The sequence below is a fragment of the Indicator indicator genome, chromosome 30 (assembly GCF_027791375.1).
Source record: "Indicator indicator isolate 239-I01 chromosome 30, UM_Iind_1.1, whole genome shotgun sequence".
NCBI lineage: Eukaryota > Metazoa > Chordata > Aves > Piciformes > Indicatoridae > Indicator > Indicator indicator.
In genome coordinates, this window is record NC_072039.1 from 12,970,546 (window position 1) to 12,984,461 (window position 13,916).

Below are 13,916 nucleotides of genomic sequence, written 5' to 3' on the forward strand. Positions count from 1 at the left end.
CAAAGCACACAAATCTACCTTTTTCTTGGTAAAATGCTCAGTTTAGACATGCTCTCCCTGTTAGGTGGAAGGGTTAATGCTATCCTCCATCAATACACACCAAGGCACAATGGTGTCCTGGCTGGAAAGGCTGCTTCCACCTCCCATCCTGGTCACACCAGATTCCCTCCCTGCATTAGACAGACAGGAGAACAGTATTTTATTAGTGCCAATTTCCTCGATAATAAACACTAACAATACTTTTAGGCTGGCCTAATTGTGAGCTAGCCTACAAGTGCTTGGTTGTTCTCTACAACTAGCTGGAAGGAGGTTGGGGGGAGGTAGGTGTTGGTCACTTGTCTCTCATAACAAGTGATAGAACAAGAGAAACAGCCTCAAGCTGCACCAGGGGAGGCTGAGGTTGGAGATTAGGAAAAAATTTCTTTGCTGCAAGACTGGTCAGGGATTGGCACAGGCTGCCCAGGAAGATGGTGGAGTCCCCACACCTGGAGGTGTCCCAGAAACCTGTGGCCAATGCACTTGGGAACAGGGTTTGATGGCCACAGTGGCTGGATGGTTGGACTGGATGATCTTGGAGGCCTTTTCCAACCCGAAGAGGTCTATGACTCCATGTGAGGAGCCCCACGGATGTGTTCCTGACCCGGGGCTGGGCTTTGCTGCAGCCCTGAAGATCGGCGGGGCCTGTGGGGGAGGCTTACAGGAGCGGCAAGGCGATGGGGATGGGCAGGGCAAGGGGACAGCCGGTGGCTCAGCCCAGGACTGGTCCCGGGGGCAAACTCAGGGCGGCGGGAGCCCCGCGGGGCGCCTTCGGCCCCACGGTTCCTCCGTCGGCCCCGCAGCAGCCCCGGCCCTGCCCGTCACGAACGGAGGCTTCAGCTTGGCTCCTAGCGGGGCCGGGGCCGGCTCTCACTACCCTCGGGGCCGCTAGGTGACGAAGCATCTCAGCAACCGGCCCGGGGGAAACCGCCCAGCCCCTGCCCGCGCCGCCGGCGCAGCCCCGGTGGCGGCAGCCGGTTCCGTGGTGTCACCGTGGGCGCCTGCGCGGCGCTCCTCCTTCTCCTCCTCCCGCCGGCGGCGGCCGCTGTCAGGATGAGGCGGAGGAGGCGGAGGCCCAGGCCGGCAGCTCCTGTCTCTCGCCGGGGCCCCCTGGCGTAGCGGTTCCCGCTCCGACGCCGCGGCTGGAGGCCGCGAAGACACTGCCCGCCCGCCGGAGCCATGGCCCAGTCCGGCCCGAGCCCCCCGACGGACGGTAAGGCAGAGGGAGGCGGCCTCACTCCGCGGAGCCGGGCGGCCGCGGCCTGCCCAGCCCCGGGCTCGCCTGCGGAGCCGTGCCGGCAGGGGGGCGGGGGGCAGCGGCCTGGGCGAGGCGGCCGTGCCGGGCCGCGGCGGTGGGTGGGGACGGCGGCGGGGAGGTGGGATCGGCCGGGACACGGTGCGGGGAGCAGCGGCGGGGGCATGAAAGAAGAGGAGAGCCGCGGAGAGGCCTATGGGACCGGCGGGAGCTGTAGCCGGGCAGGGGGGCCGCGGCGGTGGGAGCTGCCGTGTAAGGGGAAGGCGGGCGGGCATGGCCCGGGAGGGAGCTTGGCTGGCAGAGGTGGGGCGGGACGGCATTGGGTGGAGGAAGGGGACACGGCAGGTGGGTATTATTCTGTAGATGTGTTGAATGTGGAGCAAGGGCGGCTCCCCAGTGCGCACAGGGAGGGAGGAGAACGCTTCAGAGGACAGAATGCTGCCGGGGAAAGGGGCTCGCATCCTGAGCGGGCGGTGGGATGAGCAAGGCCTCCCCGCCCCGGGAAGGGAGGAAAAGGGTAGGTACTGATCGACTGGGCACGACTCTCTCATTGATTTGGCCACGGCAGGCGGTGCAGGTCCGTATTCACCCTGTGCATGTGGCAGGAAGGCAGCCCAAGAGATTGGGGTCAGGCTACTTAGCATGGACAGTTTGGTCCAGTGCTGGAAAAGACAAAAGAAAACGACAGCTCTTCTTTCAAGGCGGTATTTACCTGTGCAGGAGGAAGCTAAGCTTTCCCTGAAGGTTTTCATTGTGGAAGGGTTATTTGTTTCTGGTTTGGGGAGGAATTGCAGACAAGGAAGAGTTTTTTTTCCACTTGCAATAGGTTATGGAACCTCGTGCATAGCAGAAAAAAACCCCTAGAATAGAATTGTTTCAGTTGGGAATGGCTTCTAAGGTCATTGAGGCCAACCTTCAACCAACAGCACCATGGCCATCAAACCGTGGCCCCAAGTGCCATGGCCACAGGTTTCTTGAACACCTCCAGGGATGGGGACTCCACCACCTCCCTGGGCAGCCTGTTCCAATCCCTGACCACTCCTGCAACAAAGAAATTTTTCCTCATCTCCAACCTAACCTTCGCCTGGCACAATTTCAGGCCATTTCCTTGGAAGATGGCATTGAAGGGACAATGGGTGGTGTATGAGATGTATGGGAAGGGGTGAGAGAGCAAGAAATTTGAGGCTGGTCATAATGTAGGAGGATTAGAGAGATGTACAGAATCTTCAAGGGTAGACCCAGCTATGGGACTGAGCCAGAACTCTCTGTTTGTGGAGAGCAGATGAATTTCCCTGGGAAAGCACTCTGCTGGAAAAGGGCAATGATGCATTCCTAATTATGCATATCTAGGGAATTGTGTGAGCTTTTTTTTTTTTTTCTTCTGTGGAGTTACTTGAGGAAGTGCTTGTCCCCAGGGGTTTCAGTATTTCAGTCAACCTTTTCAAAGTTTAAATGACGAAGGTGCTTAGGTTGTGGGATTTTCCCTACATTAAGGTGATCAGTTGAAATATAAGGGACTGCTGAGGCTGCCCCTCCAATCCTGGGGTCAGTTTTGGGCCACTCACTCCAAGAAGGACATTGAGGGGCTGGAACTGGTCGAGAGAGGGGCAACAAAGGATCTGGAGAACTGGGCTGGTGAGGAGCAGCTGAGGGACCTGGGGGTGTTTAGTGTGGAGAAGAGAAGGCTGAGGGGAGACCTCATTGCTTTCTGCAGCTCCCTGAGAGGAGGCTGGAGCCAGGTGGGGGTTGGGCTCTGCTCCCTATTTTCAGGTGACAGAAGGAGAGGAACTGGCCTGAAATTGTGCCAGGGGAGGGTTAGGTTGGAGATGAGAAGAAATTTCTCTTCTGCAAGAGTGGTCAGGGATTGGAACAGGCTGCCAGAGGGAGATGGGGGAGTCCCTGTCCCTGGAGGTGTTCAAGAAACCTGTGTCCATGGCACCTGGGGCCCTGGTTTGGTGACCATGGTGGTGTTGGGTTGAGGGTTGGACTGGATGATCTCAGAGGCCTTTTCCAACCACAACAATACTGTGACTCTAGATGCTTGTCCTTCTAGAGCACTGAGGGGAAGGTGAATGTTCTTGCTGTCATGCTTGTGTGGTTGTGTTGCTCTGGGTTGCTCTCATGTACTTTCTGGTGAATAACCATTGTTTATTGTTCTTCAGCTTTTCCTTCTGAGAGCTGCAGAACAACTTCCAACAGCTTTTTGTCTTGGCTCTTGCAGCCTGACTGCAGGTGTGCAGTGGAGCTGTGCGTTGCACGAGCGCTCGTTGTCTCTTGACCAGGAGTGGTGGCTGTATGTTTGGAGTCTATTACACATCCCAGCTTGGAACAGGTTTTGGTTGTTGTTTAAAAGGAAAGCTGATGATGGAGGTGGTTGAAATATTCAAAGCCAGGTTGGATGAGGCCTTGAGCCACCCAGTCTAGTGGGAGGTGTCCCTGCCCATGGCAGGGGCTTGGAACTCGATCATCCCTTCCAACCCAAACTGTTCCATGGTTCTATGTCATGCTTATTAATCCAAGTTTAAATCCCACATCTTAAGTGCAGATTGCTCTGTCTTTCTCATGCTTTCTAGCTGCAGGAAGAGAAGGAAGCTGTAATTAAGGCACATGGCAAGGGGGAACTGGTTGCAGGTTGGATGGATTGTGAAAGTGGTTGATAAGTTCTTGCAGTGAGGGATTGCAAGAAGGGAGGGCTGGAGCACCTCCCCTATGGGGACAGGCTGGGAGAGTTGGGGATGCTCAGCCTGGAGAAGAGAAGGTTCAGGGAGACCTCAGAGCAACCTTCCAGTACCTGAAGGGGGCTACAAGAAAGGTGGGGAAGGACTTTTGACAAGGGCTTGGAGTGACAGGATGAGGGACAATGGCTTTGAGCTGGGAGAGAGGAGCTTGAGACTGGAGGTGAGGAAGAAATTCTTGAGAGTGAGGGTGAGGAGACACTGGCACAGGTTGCCCAGGGAGGCTGTGGCTGCCTCCTGCCTGGAGGTGTTCAAGGCCAGGCTGGATGAGGCCTTGAGCAAGCTGGGCAGGTGGGAGATGTCCCTGCCCATGGCAGGGCAGTTGGAAACAGATGGTCTTTAAGGTCCCTTCCAACCCAACCCATTCCATGAATCTTTGAATTTGAGCTTCTAAAATGGCTCCTCTCCCCAGTTAGGTTTTTTTTTAGCCACCACTACACTATTGTTCTCACCTGTGTGGGTTTTCTTTTTAAGTAGCTTGCCAGAAGTGTGTCTTGAAACTTCTCTGTTTTGTTTTAATGGGGAGGAAATGTTGCAGAAAGGACTTACTTATGTTTTTGGTTGTCTGAACTGGATTTCTTGCTTAAAGGAGCAATGTAACCTCTGCTTTGGGATTCCATGGGACACAACAGAACTGGATTAGTGTGTTCCCCTCAGGAAGAAGAATGGCTTTTTATAGTGACTTGTATTGATTATAAATACCTTAGGTATGCTTTATTTGGGCAAGACGCATCAGCTATGACTTTCTTATTGAAAGCATCTCTAAAAGAACTATTTCTGCTGGAGTGGAGATAACATGTATGGAAGAAGATGAGAGGACTATAATCTTGACTGGATATTCCATTCTAATGCCCACATTGAAATGAAAACAGGCCTGAGATGAGGGGAATGAACATCACAACAAAGCAAGAGAAGAATGGATGTCAGGTCCTACCCTGTGGTTGTACTTTGGCTTGTTGTGGGTGTTAATAACCCTCTAATTCTTTTGTGGGGGGTAATAAGACTTACCATATGATAACAGTTACTGGAAGGCTGAGTGCAGAGTCCTTGGTGCTATGAACTGTTAGCTAATGATGTCAAATTCTGCTGCAAGTAGGTGTGTGCTGCTTATTGATCCTGGTCAAGGGGCTTTATGTGGAGCTTGTAATTGGGCTGTGTGTGTCTGGGCTGCAGGAGTGGGGCAGTAATGCCACATATTTCAAAACACTGTTCTTTTGGGAGGTGATGTGCTTTCAGCCTTCCTGGGTTGGATTCAGATCTGGATGGTTGCCATCTCTGAAAATAAGGTTACCAAACAGCATATTTGGGCAGAGTTTTTCCCTGTCAGGATGCTCAGGTTTTGGTACCATTCCTCTTCTCATAGCTGCAAAATGCTTCCCTGCAGAAGCTGCAGTCACATCCAGCACCCATTCTGGGACACTAAAGTTAGTTAAATGGTATGCAAATTATTAAACTCTTCTTACTGTACTAGTAAACTGAAGCCACTTGAATCAGAAAACCATAGAGCTGTTGAGGTTGGAGGAGACCTTTGGGATCAAGTGCAGCCACTCACCCAGAGCTCACAGTCCCACCACTGCTGCTGAACCACTGCCACTGAACCACATCCCTCAGCACCACATCCATGTGGCTTTTAAACTAGGGACTCCACCACCTCCCTGGGCAGCCTGGGCCAGTGCCTGGGACACCCTTCTGGGAAGAAACTTTTCCTAATACCCAACCTGAACCTCCCGTAGCACGACTTGAAACAGTTTCCTCTTCTCCTGTCACTTGTTACATGTGAGAAGAGGCCAAGTGAAGTCAGACCAATGATAGCATCTGCTGATGTGGTTGGGTGATAACTGTTGGTGCCAAATTTTATCACATATTTGTAAGTATTTGCCAGCAGAAGAAAACCTACAGCATTGGAGTAACTTGTGCTTAGGCCAGTAAAAGTGAATCACAGGATGGCTTAGATTGGAGGGAACCTCTGAGATCATCTACTCCAGCCTCCCTGCCATGGGCAGGGACACCTCTCAACTATGCTTGGTTGCTCAAGGCCTCATCCAGCCTGGCCTTGAACACCCCCAGGGAGAAGGCAGCCACAACCACCCTGGCCAACCTATTCTACCACCTTTGTACTGAAGAACTTCTTCCTTAGCTCCAGTCTAACCCTGCTCTCCCTCAGCTTCAAACCATTCCCCCTTGTCCTATCTCTAGACACCCTCAGAAAAAGTCTCTCTGCAGCCTTCCTGCAGGATCCCTTAAGGTATTGGAAGGCAGCTCTGAGGCCCCCCCAGAGTCTTCTTTTCTCCAGGCTGAAGAACCCCATCTCCCTCAGCCTGTCCTCAGTGCAAAGGTGCTCCAGCCCTTGGATCATCCTTGTGGCCTCCCCTGGCCTCTCTCCGACACCTGTGTCCTTTATATGCTGGGGACATCAAAACTAGATGCAGTATTCAAGGTGAGGTCTTGCTCAGCTGGATAGAGAAGCCTTAGTCCCACCAGCAGCACCACAAGCTGGGTTCTCTCTCTCTGGCAATAATACAGGAGCCTGACAAGATCTGAGACTTGGTGTCGGTGTACTTGCCACATCCCAGAGGCTGAGCTTTGCTAGTGGAGGGGTCTGAAGTGTCACACAGAAAAGTGGATGAGGCCTTGGGCAACCTGGGCTGGTGGGAGGTGTCCTGCCCATGGCCGGGGGTCAGAACTGGATGAGCTTTAAGGTCCCTTCCAACCCAACCCATTCTGTAACTATGAACTTACACCTTAGATGCATTTCCATGTCTAGTTGTTTTCCTGACACCTGTCATTTTTAACTGACATTGAAGTATCTAAAACTGGCATTACTCATCTCCAGAGCTAGGTGTGGTTGGTAAGGGACCACATTTGAGCCCTGCAGCTCTCTTTTCTGTTGTTGAGGCAGCTCTTGGTTGGTGCTTTCCAAGAGCCAAAAAAAAAGGTTTCTTCACTTTCATTTTGCTTAGTCTGTGCTTTATTATCATTTAATGATTCCTAATATTAAGAATATATTTTTACTGAGAACTTCACACTTGTTTTAAGCTGTGTGGTTGGGGATTTTTCCTGTCGGTTCAATGGACAGATCAGAGATTGAGCTTCGAAACCAAAGCAGACCCCTTGAACGTGCATGTTTCCATCTTTAGGATTTCTAAGGAAGTTTGGATCTGCTCAGCAGGTCAGTTTGCTCTGGAGTGGAAATATGCATGTTCAGATGGTCTGTTTCATGTGGCAGTCACATCTCTCTCTCTCTAATTTTGACAAGCACCATGCCCCTGTTCTGTGTAATTAGCTGTTGCCTCTCCCCAAGGCGATTGGACCTTACCTCCTGGGCTGACTCTCCATTTCAACACTGGAAGAGAGAAATTCTTTACTCATTTGTGTTTTTCTTGGCCACTTCAGAAAGGACCTGGTAGCTGCCTTCCCGTACCTGAAGGGAATCTACAGGAAGGCTGCAGAGGGACTTTTCGTAAGGGTGTTTAGAGTCAGGACAAGGTGGAATGGTTTGAAGCTGAGGGAGAGCTGGGTTAGACTGGAGCTGAGGAAGAAATTCTTCAGTACAAGGGTGGTGAAACTCTGGAATAGGTTGGCCAGGGTGGTTGTGGCTGCCTTCTCTCCAGGGGGTGGATGGCCAGGATGGATGAGGTCTTGGGCAGCCAAGTCCAGTTGAGAGGTGTCCCGGCCTGTGGCAGGGGGGCTGGATTGAATGATCTCTGAGGTCCCTTCCAACCTGAGCCATTCTTTCATTCTCCATCCTCACAGAGAAGATGCCCTTAGTAAACACTTTCTTCCCCTCTGGCCTGATGTTTCAAGATGCTCCATTGCTGTCCCCTAGGCCTTTGTGGGTGGAACAGATTCCTACAGTGGAACTAGTTTGTGTGTGCTCCCTTGGAAATGATTGAGGGAAGAATTTTGGATTAATACATTTAAGAAGCTAAACCAAACAATATCTCTTGGGGTTTGAGTGGACGAATCCCACAGGCTTCATCATGGGTGGTGGCTGAATGGCAGACTTGAAGGGTTTCCACTTGGGGCACTTGATTAAAAACTGCTGCTGAGACGGGAACTTTTCTATCTTACATTTGGGGATTTTGTTCTGTTTGATATATTTAGTACTGGTCACTCTCTCCAAGAAGGACTTTGAGGTGTTGGAGTGTGTCCAAAGAAAGAGCAATGAAGCTGGTGAAGGATCTAGAGCACAAGTCTTGTGAGGAGCAGCTGAGGAACCTGAGTTATTCAATCTGGGGGAAAGGAGGCTGAGGGGAGGCCTTATTGCTCTCTACAGCTCCCTAAAAGGAGGCTGGAGCCAGATGGGGCTTGGTCTCCTCTCTCAAGGAACAAGTGATTGGACAAGAGGAAATTACTTCAAGTTGCACCAGGGAAGGTTTAGGTTGGACACGAGGAATAATTTCTTCCTCAAAGGAGCTGTCAAGCCCCGGGCCCAGGCTGCCCAGGGCAGTGGTGGAGTCTCCATCCCTGGAGGGGTTTCAAAGCTGTGGAGATGTGGTTTTGAGGGTCATGGTTTAGTGGTGGACTTGAGTTAACAGTTGGATTTGATGATCTTTGGAGGTGTTTTCCAACTTAATGATTCGGAGAAAGAAAAAGATGAGGCCTGAGTTTATGGCTTTGCTCTGACTGAAGTCTTCTGAGGTAAGAGCTGATAATACTGATAAGCAGCACTTTTACTAAGCAGGCTTTTAAGCAGGCTGACAGCAAAGTTGTAAGACAAGATGACCAACTATGAGACACCTTTCACTCCAAAGGTTTGGTGCTTCTGTGTGGCTCGTAGTCTTTGCTCACAGAATTGGTTTTAGTCTCTGGTTAGAGGTGTCAAGCTTAATGATGCTGGCCTGTGAGTTGCTCTATCAATAGTGTCAGCATTGTGCACTTCTACTCATGGCAGAGTCAGTTGAGCATGATGATGAATTATGTGTGGAAAAACAGCAATCATTGGATCCCTTTTTAGCAATGGATACTGGAGGAACACGTGAGGGACAGGCGTAGTGAACATTTGGGTGTCTTCCAGCCAGAAGAGCATTGCTGGTTGCCTGTTCGCTGTGGTACACCTGCTGCTGGGGAATGCTTCTGGCTGGCCCTGTGGCTTTAGTAGTGGTGCCTGCAGTACCTTAAGAATGCAGAACTGCCTCATGGCTGCTCAGGTCATGAGGAATCTAGTGACAGGATGAGGGGGTATGGTTTGAAGCTGAGAGAGAGGAGGATTGGACTGGATGTGAGGAAGAAGGTCTTCAGTATGCATGTGGCGAGACACTGGAGCAGGTTGTCCAGAGAGGTTGTGGATGCCTGTGCCCTGGAGGTGTTGAAGGCCAGGATGAGGCTTTGAGTAACCATGGCAGGCAGGTTGGAGTAGATGATCTCTAGGGTGCTTTGCCATCTAAGCCATTCTGGGATGATTCTGTGATGGTGATGATTTATTCCATTCACATCTGCTTCTCTCAGCCCTGAATGTTGTTGGGATTTAGATGACTTGTGGTGCTTCTTCCCTCCTTACTGTCCCCATCCTGTGCTTGTCTTCCCAGGCCTGAAGCCTCCAGATAAAACAAAGAAGAAAACCAAAAGCTTTTGAATGATCTTCACATCTGTTTCCATCTACCCTGGCAATTTGTGCTTCCACACAGTCCAGTGGAAGACTGGAAGAGATGTGGCCTTACTTGACCTTTGGTCACAGACGTTTCCTCTCTGCTCAGCCAGTCCTTTGACCTTGTCAGGGAGCTACTGCTGCTCTTCAACCGATCTGCCAGTTTCCTCAGCCATCACCTCATCTTCAAACACTGCTCTCCCTCTTGCAGGCCTTTGGCAATCTCCAGTCTGTGGGTGTCCTGTGAACCCTGCCCTTGTTTTGGCTCTTCTGCTCTTTACTTGCTCTGCTCAGCACCTGGCACCCCTCACTGTTTCCTCCATGCCTCCATTCCTCTTCTTCTAGAGAGAATCTCCTGACCACCCAGACTTGCTCTGTGAAGGATCCCTGCTCTGTTCCAAACAGCACTCCACCCTGGCTGTATGGCTCTTAGCTGCTTGGCTGGTTTTTAAATGTAGTTTTGTTTAAGAGCTCTCCAGCATCTTTTGCCAGGAAAAGGGGGTCTCATGGTATAGAACAAGAACTCAGGTGCCTTTGAACCCTGACTTGTACATGGGCCAGCCCTTGACAACCGTTTTGGGGAAGAAATTTTACTTCATGTCCATTCTAAATCCACCCTGGTGCAACTTGAGGCCATTCCCTCTCATCCTATGGCTTGAGCCTAACCCCCACCTGGCTCCAACCTCCTCTCAGGGAGCTGTAGAGAGCAATGAGGTCTCTCCTGAGCCTCCTCTTCTCCACACTAAACACCCCCAGGTCCCTCAGCTGCTCCTCCCCACCCTGTTCTCCAGACTCTTCCCCAGCTTTGGTGCCCTTCTCTGGACCTGCTCCAATTCCTCAGTGTCCTTCTTGGAGTGAGGGGCTCAAAACTGATTGCAATCCTCAAGGTGTGGCCTCCCTGGTGCCCAGCACAGGGGCACAATCCCTGCCCTGCTCCAGCTGGCCACAGTATTGCCTATACCCAGGCCAATATGCTGGTGGCCTTTTTGGCAACCTGGGCATCTTTATCCTTAATCAACCAACACCCCCAGGTCCTTGTTTCTGATACAAGCCAGAATTGCTCTGTTTTCTCAGATCAGGTTGTAGTATTTTGTTGCTGACGAACTTCAGTTGCTCACCTGTTTATCATGAGGTCGGCTGACACTGAATTCTTTGTTACTTTTTGATACTTGCAAACTAAAGCAGTTAAGTGCTTCACAGAACTTGAAAATTAATTGCTGGAAGTTAACTTATGGCTCTTGGAGTGGTGGGAAAGTAGCAGAGTTCCATCTCTTGGCTTTCAGAGCAGTTCTGAAGGTCTGCATCAGTAGGGAGCAGCACAGGAAATCTGCACTGCTGGGATTTGCTGGGTTTGTTCTGTGAGAGCTCCTAGCTGCAGTCTTGTCTTGTGAGCCTAGCAGTGTTAAGAACTAAAAGATAGAACCAAGATCTGTAAAAGCAGCCTGGTTCACTTGGTTATTAAGCACAAGACCCTTGCCTTACTGTGGTGAGTCACACCCAGAGAGGCATCTGAATTCAGGGGGGTGTTTTCTAACAAGGAGATAAATGTTAATATTTCGTGGTTTCTGCAAATGTTTTTTAGTAAAATTACAGAGCACAAATGGAGTAACAGAGAGGAGATAGACGTGGCAAAGTGAATTGGGATCAATAATGGAAAGGCCACAGAAACATTAACCAAGTGGTGCTCCAGAGGGAATGGCCTGTAGGTGAGAGAAAAGAATTCACTGAGGCTCAGAGCACACCAGCAGTGTTGGTTCCAGCAGTGTTCTGAGCCTCTAGCAAAGTGACCAGGATATGGATGGGTTTTACTGCATCTTTTATCAATACTTGTTTTTAACTCACAGTAACTGCAGCAAGACTTGAAAGGCTATTTAAATAGCAACAAAAGATGTACCTCTGCTATGAAGACAGGCAGAGAGAGTTGAGGCTGTTCAGCCTGGAGAAGACAAGACTCCAGGGACACCTTAGAGCAGCCTTCCAGGATTTGAAGGGGGCTACAGGAGAGCTGGGAGTTTGTATGATGGCATGGAGTGACAGGACAAGGGGGAAAGGCTTCAAACTGTAAAAAGCTGGATTTAGATGAGACATGAGGAAGAAATTCTTCCCTGTGAGGACAGGAGAAGATAAACCTCCTGCAGTGAGGCACTGGAACAGGTTGGCAAGAGAGGTTGTGGATGCTCCAAGGTTGGAGGTGTTCAGGATGAGACCTTGATCAACCTGGTATAATGGAAGGTGTCCCCATGGCAGGCGTTTGGGACTAGAGGACCTTTAAGGTCCTTTCAGACCCACCCCATTGTATGAAAGAAGGTCAAGTTCTATCATGGCTAAGTGTTTCCATGTCTTAGCTGCTCACCCACCACACTCAGGCCCTGGTAGGAGATGTTTTGTATTTGAGGAGTGGTCACCATTGAAGTACTCCCCAATAGAAGAGATTTTGATGTTCCATTTCCATCTCTGCTATGCAGAATGATCAGACTGGTGCCATGGTTGATTGCTTAAACAACAGTAACTTGGATACAACCACAGAGTAGAAAAACAACCTTAATCTTTACTGTCTGTGCCTTCAGCCAGCCAGGAAGAAGCACAGATCAGTGTCTGAAGTTACTGCTCAAGCAATGATGGTGTTAACCATCTACTATGAATTTTTGTGAGTGTAAGAAAATTGCTTTTCCTAAGGCCTTCTGAAGTTCATGTTAGCCTCCTCTTGACTTCAGCCACAGAAATTGGAACATTCATCTCCCATGAACAGCAGCCAGAGCCAGAGTGAGATCCTTCAGCTGTGGTGTTACTTGGTTTATTTTGGTGAAACGTGGAGCATAAATTCAGCTCTGCTAGTTTAAATCATCTGACAAGCTGGCATCTTTCTGTCATGTGCTGCATCTTTTAAAGCTTGGTTTTGAGGTTTTCTGAATTGTCAGCTCCCAGTGTCTGTTTAAATCCTCTTCCTTGCGCTGCATCTAGAGATGTGTGCAGAAATTAATGAGAAAGCAATTAGCCCGACTCTGGTTTCTGTGCTTGACTGATGCTTCTGGCTCCAGATGTGTTCTAGCTGCCTGTCTGCTCTGCACAGCTTCTCTTGGAGCTGTAGGTGGAACTGGAGGTGAAGATCATAGAATCATGAAGGTTAGAAAAAGCCTGTGAGATCATCATGTCCAACTGTAAGCCACTTACCATGACCACTAAACTATCCTGAAGCACCACACCTACAGCTTCTGGAACCCCTCCAGGGATGGATACTCCACCATGTCACTGGGCAGCCTGTTCCAATCCCTGACCACTCTGCCAGCAAAGAAATTGTTCCTCACCTCCAACCTAACCCTCCCTTGGTACAACTTAAGCCTGTTTCCTCTTGTCTTATTACTGGCTGGGAGAAGAGACCAGCATCAGCCTCATTCCAACCTCATTTCAGGTAGCCATAGAGAGCAGTAAGATGCTCCATCTGTGAATGGAGTAGAATTCCTGGTGTTACAAAGGTTGTTTGTTACAGTCATTGTAGTGCCAGGATGAGGGACAATGGCTTTGAGCTGCAAGAAGGCAGATTGAGACTGGAGATGAGAAAGAAATTCTTTCCAGTGAGGATGGGGAAACACTGGGACAGGTTTCCCAGGGAGGCTGTGGCTCCCCCCCCACCCCCTCACCCCAGATGAGGCCTTGAGCAACCTGGGCTGGTGGGAGGTGTCCCTGCCCATGGAAGGGGGTTGGAACTGATTTTGGGTTGGAGCACCTCTGCTACGAGGACAGGCTGAGGGAGCTGGGCTTGTTCGGGCTGGAAAAGGCTCTGGGGAGACCTAAGAGCAGCCTGCCAGTACCTGAAGGGGCTACAGGAAGGATGGGAAGAAACTGTTTGCAAGTGACAGGACAAGGGAAAGTGACTTCAAACTAGAGAAGGGCAGATTTAAGTTCTTCACTCTGAGGGTGGTGGAACACTGGAACAGGTTGCCCAGGGAGGTGGCTGGAGCCCCGTCCCTGGAGATATTCAAGGTGAGGCCTGCCGAAGCCCTGGGCAACCTGATCTGGTTGGAGATGTCCCTGGTGACTGCAGGGGTGTTGGACTGGGTGTCCTTTGGAGGTCCCTTCTGTCCTGGACCATTCTATGATTCTATGATATTTAAGGTCCCTTCCAGCCTAACCCCTTCTGTGACTGTATGGACTGAGGCACTGAGGCTTAGCTGATGGTGTATCAGCAAGGGTTGCAATGGCAGGTTGTGAGGTCTCATCTGACTGCAGTTTTGTACTAGAGGGTTTGTTTTCAATTGAGAATAAATGTGAGCCTAGCTTTAGTCTGCAGTACCAATGTGTTCTG

The 13,916-nt window shown here is 50.5% G+C and overlaps 1 protein-coding gene across 1 annotated transcript in view; it reads left to right on the forward strand.

Moving 5' to 3' along the window:
* The first annotated feature begins 1,218 nt into the window (after positions 1–1,218).
* The window catches only part of RABEP1 (rabaptin, RAB GTPase binding effector protein 1), a 61,067-nt gene continuing 48,369 nt past the window's right edge, over positions 1,219–13,916 (forward strand). The window contains exon 1 of the mRNA XM_054394165.1: positions 1,219–1,249. The gene's annotated coding sequence lies outside the window, so the exon portion shown is untranslated. The remainder of the gene's footprint in view (positions 1,250–13,916) is intronic.